The following is an 8005-nucleotide window of genomic DNA, read 5'->3' on the forward strand; positions in this document are numbered from 1 at the left end:
AGTGCTGATCCTTAGAGTTGATCACACCAAAGCTCTTGCACAACTTTCAATGATGTTTTTTGTTCAGTAATATGAATTTAAAATAATCAGTTTGTTATTAAGGTGTCTTTAGAAGTGATGTACCCTTGGCCCTATCAATCCACACACGTAAGTACATACACGCATATATATATACACACACATATATATGTACACACATACATTTATATATATAAACACATATATAAGGGAAAGAGAGCCTGAAACACAGAGAGGCAGAAAGGGAGAAAAGACAGACAAACAGACACTGAGAGAGAGAGAGAGAGAATGAACACTGGAGATGAGAATGAGTAAATGTCTTACAATTTTCATAAGTCAGTCTACTTGTCAGAATCCTGTCACAGTGTCCATCCACCATGGAGAGGTGGGTGTGGGGATTACACTAAGATGTGTGATCAGAAGGCAAAGAAGCAGGGAGCCATTGTGGGGCAGCCCACCACAGAGGCCAAGATGGGACACTGGGCCTGAATGTGAACATAACAGGAGGACCTAGAAGGCTGTATGCCAGTAGCAGATGAAGTGAGAATTGTATTTAAAGTAAACCCGCCCACAGGGAGCTGGTGAAGCAGGCAACAAGGAGTGTGATTTTCTGCAGGCCCAGGCCTGTGTGGGGAGTGTTCTACACTGCACCAGCCCTCTATTTAACCCTCCCTTTTCTGAGCCTGTGCATGAGCTTCCTGTGATGCCAGCACAAGGATTTACAGGTGCTGTAGGGGTTTAGGGTTCTATAGACATGAAGGCTTCCCTAGGGAGCAGAGGCAAGAATGAGCCCCACAGTGCAGATGGGGGATTGGGGAGGCCCTGAGAGGCACATGGCTTGTCAAGGGTCACAGCACTGCTGAGAAGAGGGAACCAGGTCTGAACCCAGCTGTGTCCTTAGAGCTGGGGCCCTGGCTGCACCAAAGCCTCCCCAGGGCTCTGGGGTGTTCTGAGTTGCTGTCACTGTGTGTGGACATGGCATGGGGGTGGGAGACGTGCAATCAGCAGCCCAGAAAGGCCCTTGGGGAGCTTTGCGTGTGGAGGAAGCTTGGGTAAGGGGACCCCAGGATGTGACCTCACTTCCCTGGCAATAGAGCCCAACAGAACTTGGAACCTAGGTAACCAGGCTCCCACTTTCTAGAGAAGCTCCCTACCCAGCTCACTCGGTTGGAAGTGCTCAAACATGTCCTGTCGTGTCCCAATATCCCAAGGCCCTGGCCTCAGGAAAGCACCAGTGAGGGCCTTTACCGACGCTGCAGACGTTGGGTCAGGTCTCACTCCGGGTGCCTTTTGCCCTTTACCCTGAGGGACCCAAAGGTAACACAGGGAGGCCTAGGGCAGACAGCCAGTTGGATCCCAGCCAGGTAGACCTACGTCCCCTTCCTGGACCATGGAGGTGGGGTGGTCATGTGGGGAGATCTGCCTCAAGCAAGAGCAGGCTGAGACAGGGTCAGAGGCCTGGCGGGCCAGGCACGTCCACAACCCGGGTCAAAGCTGGCCGGCTGGGACATGGAGACCCGGGGTAGGGCCCTTCTGCCTGAGGTGAAGCCCAAGCCCTCTGGGTGTGTCTTCTCTCCCGGGTGACTGTGTGAGCACACCAAGCACTAAGTGTCTTATCTGGCAGCAGAGGGTTGAGTGGGCAGAAGAGGCAGTGATGCTGGCCAGGCAGGGCTCTGAGATCTCCGGGCCAGGCCAGCTGTTGGTCACTGTCATTGCAGAGCCCCACACCACAGATCGGACAGGAGCTGGTAAGCGAGAACACCCACTCCACCTCCCTGAGTGAGAGGCTGGTATGCCACACTGCCGAGGGCCAGCACAGGCTCCGGGTGAGTGTGGACACAAAGGGATCTCCCAAACCAGGGCCCAGAGATGAATGGTGAAGGCTTCCTGCCCAGACACCACCCAGGCCAGTCCCCAGGGTCCTACCTGGCAATGAGGGGCAGCTCAGCACACATGGCTTCAACCTGGAGTACAAGGCCAACCTTCCTGTGAGTCAGCTGGATCGCCTGAAGCCCACCTAGGCAGATCCTGAAGGTGAGAAGGGCAGTGGGGATATGCCAGTGTGTAAGCGGATGTGAGGACTGGCTCACACAGTGAGGATTCCGGGACCAGAGCAAATATTGGCCTCAGACCACCCATCTGGTGGAATGTAGTCACAGAACATATCCTGTTGGGGGTTTCTGGGTAAGGCTTGTCTATAAAGCTCTGGGACGATTTCTGTCCTTGAAAATGTACATGGAAAGGGAGGCATGTGGGTAAAGTTTTCCTCTCTCACAGCTGTAGAACATCCATAAGACTTAAATCTCTCTTCATTTCCTACAGATACATAACCACAGGAGATAGTAGAAGGAGAAGACACCAGGGACAAAAGAAAGGAAGTACCTGATCCATCAGGAGATGCAGAGCGAGAGGAGAAAACACCACTCCGGCAGAGAAACTGCATCTGCTCCTGCAGGAGACCAAGGACTGGGCCCCAATCCACCAACCCTGTAGTGATACCTGAGGCTGCACCTGAGAAAAATAAAGAGCCATGTCACACTCCATCAGTCCTACAGGGAGACCCTGAGCCTGCTTCTGTGGCTCCTCCTGCACCTACACCTGCACCTCTAGACAACCCAGAGCCAATTCAGGCATCACCACCCCCACAGGCTGAGCTCTGCAACCACCAGCACTGTCATCTCCTAATTCTCAAAATCAACCCACTTCCCGAAAGGAAGTTAACTTCCCTTCTCTGGTATGGTTTTCATTTGTTTTTTTTTTTTTTCCCCTGTAATTTCATTGTATTATTTCATGTCATTTACAGCATCATCTTTTTGTAAGTTTTAAGTTTATAATAATAAAATCTAGGGTTTTTTTCCATTTTAAATTTTGCAATTCAGGAGCATAAAGTGCATTCACAGTTCTGTGCGAACATCACTACTGTTTAGTTTCAGACTATTTCTTTCCTCAAAATAAAGCCCTGTATCCAAAACACACACTCCCCTTCCTCCCTCCCCCAGGTCCTGACCAGCCCTAATCCCATTTCTCTCTCTGTACTTACATATTCATGATGTTCCCTACCGGTGACGTCATACAAAACGTAGCTGTTTGTGTTTGCCTACATATTTTAACCAGGGAATGGTGAATTTTTCTTTTGGTTGCTTTATTTGAAATAGCATTTTAGTCATTTAAAAGGGCAATCCATGTGGATTAAAGATGAGATATACACAGTGAAGCTGTTATAGTAACTATGTACCTAATCTCAGGATAGGTACTGCAGTTCTACGTATGAAACCAGAGTCAGAAGGAAGATGCTTAGTTCTTTCTGTGAGAAAACAGAACCAAAGAAAACCAACCAACAAACAAAAGCCAAGAAAGACAGCTGAGAAGACAAACCAAAACCTAGAAAACTCATTTCTCATAACCCAAGTTTGGAGAAAGATTTCACATCCCGGTGGTCAAAAAACATCTCAAAACCCGGTGTTCTAAATAGAAATAGAACAAACACATGCAATTCCACCGAGAGGCATTGCAGGTGGCCAGTGTATGTTAAAGATGCTCGGCTTCTGAGGTGAGGACACGTGCAGACATACGCACTCTGGAGACAGCATTGGTCACCATCACACTGTCAGGTTTTCAGCCTGGTGATTACCAGCTGTAGTGAAAACATGAGGAGGCTGAGGCCCCAGTAGATATCCTGGAGGGAAGAGTGAGCTGACACTTCTCTTTGGGAGAATGGTGTGCAGGATGCATGAAAGTTCAACAGGTGCATCCCTTTCCCAGCAGTGCTGATCCTAATTGTTGATTCCACTAAAATGCTTGCACAACTTTTCAAAGATGTCTTTTTAAAGATATCTATCAGAGTCCTGGGTAAATTAGTAGGAAATTGGAAGCCACACTAATCTTCATGTAGAGTGGATGGAATCCATCAGTTCTAGCTCACAAGGATACATGAATACTGTACAGCTGGAAAAGTGAGTGCTAGGTCTCTGCGTGATGTCAGGGCAGCCCTCATGTTGGATGGTTGTGAATCCACTATTTGCATCCGGGATACCATCTCTATGATCAAATGTGTGAAGTCTTCATAGATGTAATTGTATCCTGTGGTGTGTGAAAAAGAGAGAGAGACTGAAAGAGACAGAATGAGACAGAGACCAAGTCATTCAAACCAGAATGAAAGACTTGCACAAAACCATTCATGAGGGTCAATTCGGAGGATGTTTGCAAATCTATACCTTTTTCCTTTAGGTGATACTTCCATCTTTTTAAATGTGTCTGTATTTCATGAGTAGTTTTAAAGCATTAACATAATATGTTAATTGGAATTCACCCATTAGTCATCTATAGAGTAATTAAGTTGTCTTTCTACTTTAAAATATTTGTCCTAAGTACAATAAGCATTTATGAGAGTAGAATGATATATTCTAAAGAATTAAGAATTAGGTAAAGAACAAAACTTCGATTACTCAGTCGCAGGTCAGCTAGGTGGTAGCACAAGACAGATTGGGGCATGTATCTTCAGGAGGTTGTGTATGTTCTGAACCATCATCCAATATAGGTAAGGGAAAATACAAGGGTTATACACTGAAAATTAGAAAAGCTTGCTTATAGTAAGGAAGACCTAGCCTTATTTTGAAATTGAGAAGAGCCCAGATGGCTGAGTAGAGACTCATACCTCGCCCTCTCCCACAAATACCAGAATTACATCTACAAACCCATTGAATAGCACACATCTACTGAACTTTGGCAGAATGTCTCTCATTTCAAAATACAGGAAGATTTTTATAAAATCTGGTTTAAAAAAATGAGAAATTAAAAATTTGGTGCAGGACCAATCCTGCAGTGATGAAGTGTCATAGGAAGAAAGGCACCCACACACTGGGGTGTCCCCTCTCCAGCCGGGAGGAAAGAGTGGACAGAAGAGCTTCGAAAATTTGGAGGAGTAAGTGGCAAGAGCGTGGCAGACAGAACTTAGGAAAACTGACACGGAGAATCCCTGCGTCCCTGTCCCTATATGCTAGCTGGCAGGGACAAGCTGGGACTGGCTGTTGGAGATCAATGAGGAACTCAGGTAGAGGGCTGGGTCCCACTGCACACAGGAAGCCTCGGGGTACTGGAAGAAGGACTGAGCTCTAGATGGGGTGTGTGTGGAACAAAACAGATTGGGGATCCCATAAGAAATACCATTGTTGGTGTATGTAGAAGGTAGGGGTGCAAAACTGCCGTTCCAGAGCTGCTTTGTCTTCTTGGCTCCATTGTTAATGTGTTTTCATGAGAAGAGAAATTGGACTTGGTCATAGCAAACACTGCTGCACAAAGGCAGGGCTGAAAGCTCAGTTCATATCCAGTGGCCCTGAAATTTCATACTGAGATTGAGATTTGTTTACAGCCCCCGGCAGAGAGGGAGAATATTCTCTCTCTGGATAATTTGTGGCCATGCTCCTCTGTGAGTTATAGGCAGTGAAGGGAGTTCTGACACAGGATGGAGGCCAATATGGGTCTATAAAACAGGAAAGTGTACGTCATCAAATAGGAGGAGGAGCTGGAATCGGTGTAGAAATTGAGTGGGCTTACAGATTAATGTGTGTGAATGACTAAACTTGCTATACAACGCCTTCCCTCCCTGTTTCCCTCCTCCCCTTCCCACCCCCCCCCCCCGCCGCCGGGAACCCGGGATCTCGTCCTGGTCGCTCTGGGCCACCCGCCGGCGTGTCCGTGTGATCTCCCCCGCCCGGGGAATCGCGTGGGGAGCGCGTCCCCTTCGCGGCAGCCGCCCGCCCGGCCGGCCGTGTCTTGCCAAACCCCGGCTCCCTCCGTCCTCCCCGCCCTGATCTGCTGCCGGGGTGGGTCGCGTCGCGTCGCGTCGCGTCGCCTCATGCCGCCGTGCCGTGCCGTGCCGTGACGAGGGTGAGCGGGCTCCGAGGCGGACGCCACGGGGTCGCGCCGGCCGGCCGCCCGGCGCCTCAGCCCGGGACGGTCTCGGGCGTTTGGGCGGCCGGCGGTCGGGATCGGTTCCGGGGACGTTGGCGACGGCTGTCGGGCGCCATCTGGCTGCCGCTCTTGAGATCGTCCCTCTTCTCCCGAGCGTCGGCGACCTCGGCAAGGGATGGGGCTCGGCGGCGGGGCCCGAGGCAGACTTCGGGGAGGCTGGCGACACCGGCGGTGACAGTCCCCGTGGCGCTGAGCCGCGGGCGCGTCCTGCTCTCGGCGCAGATTGGACTCGCAGGCTGATGAGGGGGTGACTGTCGCCGCGCTCCCGGGATCTCGTGTGTAGGGGGAAGCCGTGTGGCCTGGCCTGGTCGACCAGCATCCGCCTGTGCCCCTGCAGCCGCGGGGACCGACCCGAGCCGATCGGACACGGCCTGCGCCGTGCCGCCGCGGGGGAAAGGGACGGGGTGTCCCGCGCCCGGGCCGCCGGCGGCTAGGTGGTCCGGCCCTCGTCTGTGTCCCTTGGACGACTGCTCCCGAGGCGAGGAGCGGCCCGGGCCCAGTGCGGTGAGGCCGGGGACGGGCGCGCTGGGGTTCCCGGTCGTCGGAGGCGCCTCCTTGGATGAAATGTTTTCTGAGTCCCGATGGACCCGGAGACGTGGCTGGGCCGGCCCCTGTTGGCGCGGGAGGCCAGGGAGGGCGCCCCCCGGCCCGTAAGCCTGCCCGCGTGGGTTCCGGTGGCATTTGAGGGACCGAGACTTCATCCGGACTCGGGGACCGGCACGGGGGCGTCCTGCGAGGGATGTGGGGGAGGCAGGCTTTCCCCGGCCCGGTGCTCGGGAGCGGTCCCTCGTGGGGGGCCCTCTCCTCGGAGGCGCCTCTGTGGCATCTCCCCGAGTCCCCGGCCACGCGGGCGAGAAACGGGCAGGGCGTCCCCGGCCCGATCCCGTCTCCCTCTCGTCCCTTCCCATTCCCACTGCGCCTCCTCAACCCCTCCCCCTCCCCCTCCCCCCCCCCCGGTCGATCAGATGGCCCCCGAGAGCTTCGGGGCTGCCATTTATGGGGGTAGGGCTGGGGGCAGGTGGCCGGACCGAGGTCCCGGGGCCCCCCCTGCAAATCGTGGACCCGACCCGTTTCCGGGTGCTGTCATTTTTCCTTTCGTGTTGGGCATTTTCTGCCAGCAGATAGGTGCTGACACGGTCTTTCTCGGTGTCTGTCACCGAGTGTTGGGTCTCCGGACGCGTGTGGGGCTCTTGGGCTTTGTCTCTGCGTGAGCCCTGGCCTGGTAGAAGCTGACTCTGCTTCTGACACTTGAGCCGCCCGCTCGGGCCTGCGCGCCGGCTCTCGTGTGTGCGTCCGGCTGACGTGGCCCGTGGTGCCGCCTCCGGTCTCTGGTGGCCCGAGGGCGGTGGGGTGAGGTGGCGGCGTGGGTCTTTTACCCCGTGCGCTCCCTGCCGCAGGCACCCGGTGGTGGCCGGCACGACCCCATCCTCCCAGGCTCCGTGCCGCGTGTCAGGCATTCTCCGCCTGGGGTCGTTGGCCACTCTCCTCGTAGAGGAACGAGGAGTGGGTGGCGCCTGGCGAGGCTGAAGCAGGCCCCCCTCTGGTGGTTGTCCTCGCCGGGCCCTCCCTTCTGGCTCTGGGGCTTCCCTGCCCCATGGCTCGCTCGCTCGCTCGCTCACCTGACCGATGTGGTGACGTCATGCTCTCCCGGGCCGGGCCTAAGCCGCGCCAGACGAGGGACGGGACGTTCATGGTGAACGTGGCCTCTCTTCTCGTTCTGCCTGCGGGCCCCTCGCCTCTCCTCCACCGCCCGTGGGTGGCGGGGGCAAGGAAGGGGTGCGGACTCCGGCCCGACCTCGGTCTCCCGTGCCTCGTGGTGTCGGCGGGGCCGGGGTCTTGTGACGCGGCAGACACCTCTCGCCTCCTCGCCTGCTCGGCGTCTTGTCTCGCGAGCGGCCCTCCCCCGCGGTGGGGGAGGGCTGCCCCCGCCGCCACGCCACGTATCCCCTCGCCGGGGTGCGAGCGTGTCTCGCCTTGGCCCTCTGTGGTGCCCCTGGAGCGCTCCAGGTTGTCCCTC

Source organism: Vicugna pacos, unplaced genomic scaffold (assembly GCF_048564905.1).
Source record: "Vicugna pacos unplaced genomic scaffold, VicPac4 scaffold_8, whole genome shotgun sequence".
Classification (NCBI taxonomy): Eukaryota; Metazoa; Chordata; class Mammalia; order Artiodactyla; family Camelidae; genus Vicugna; species Vicugna pacos.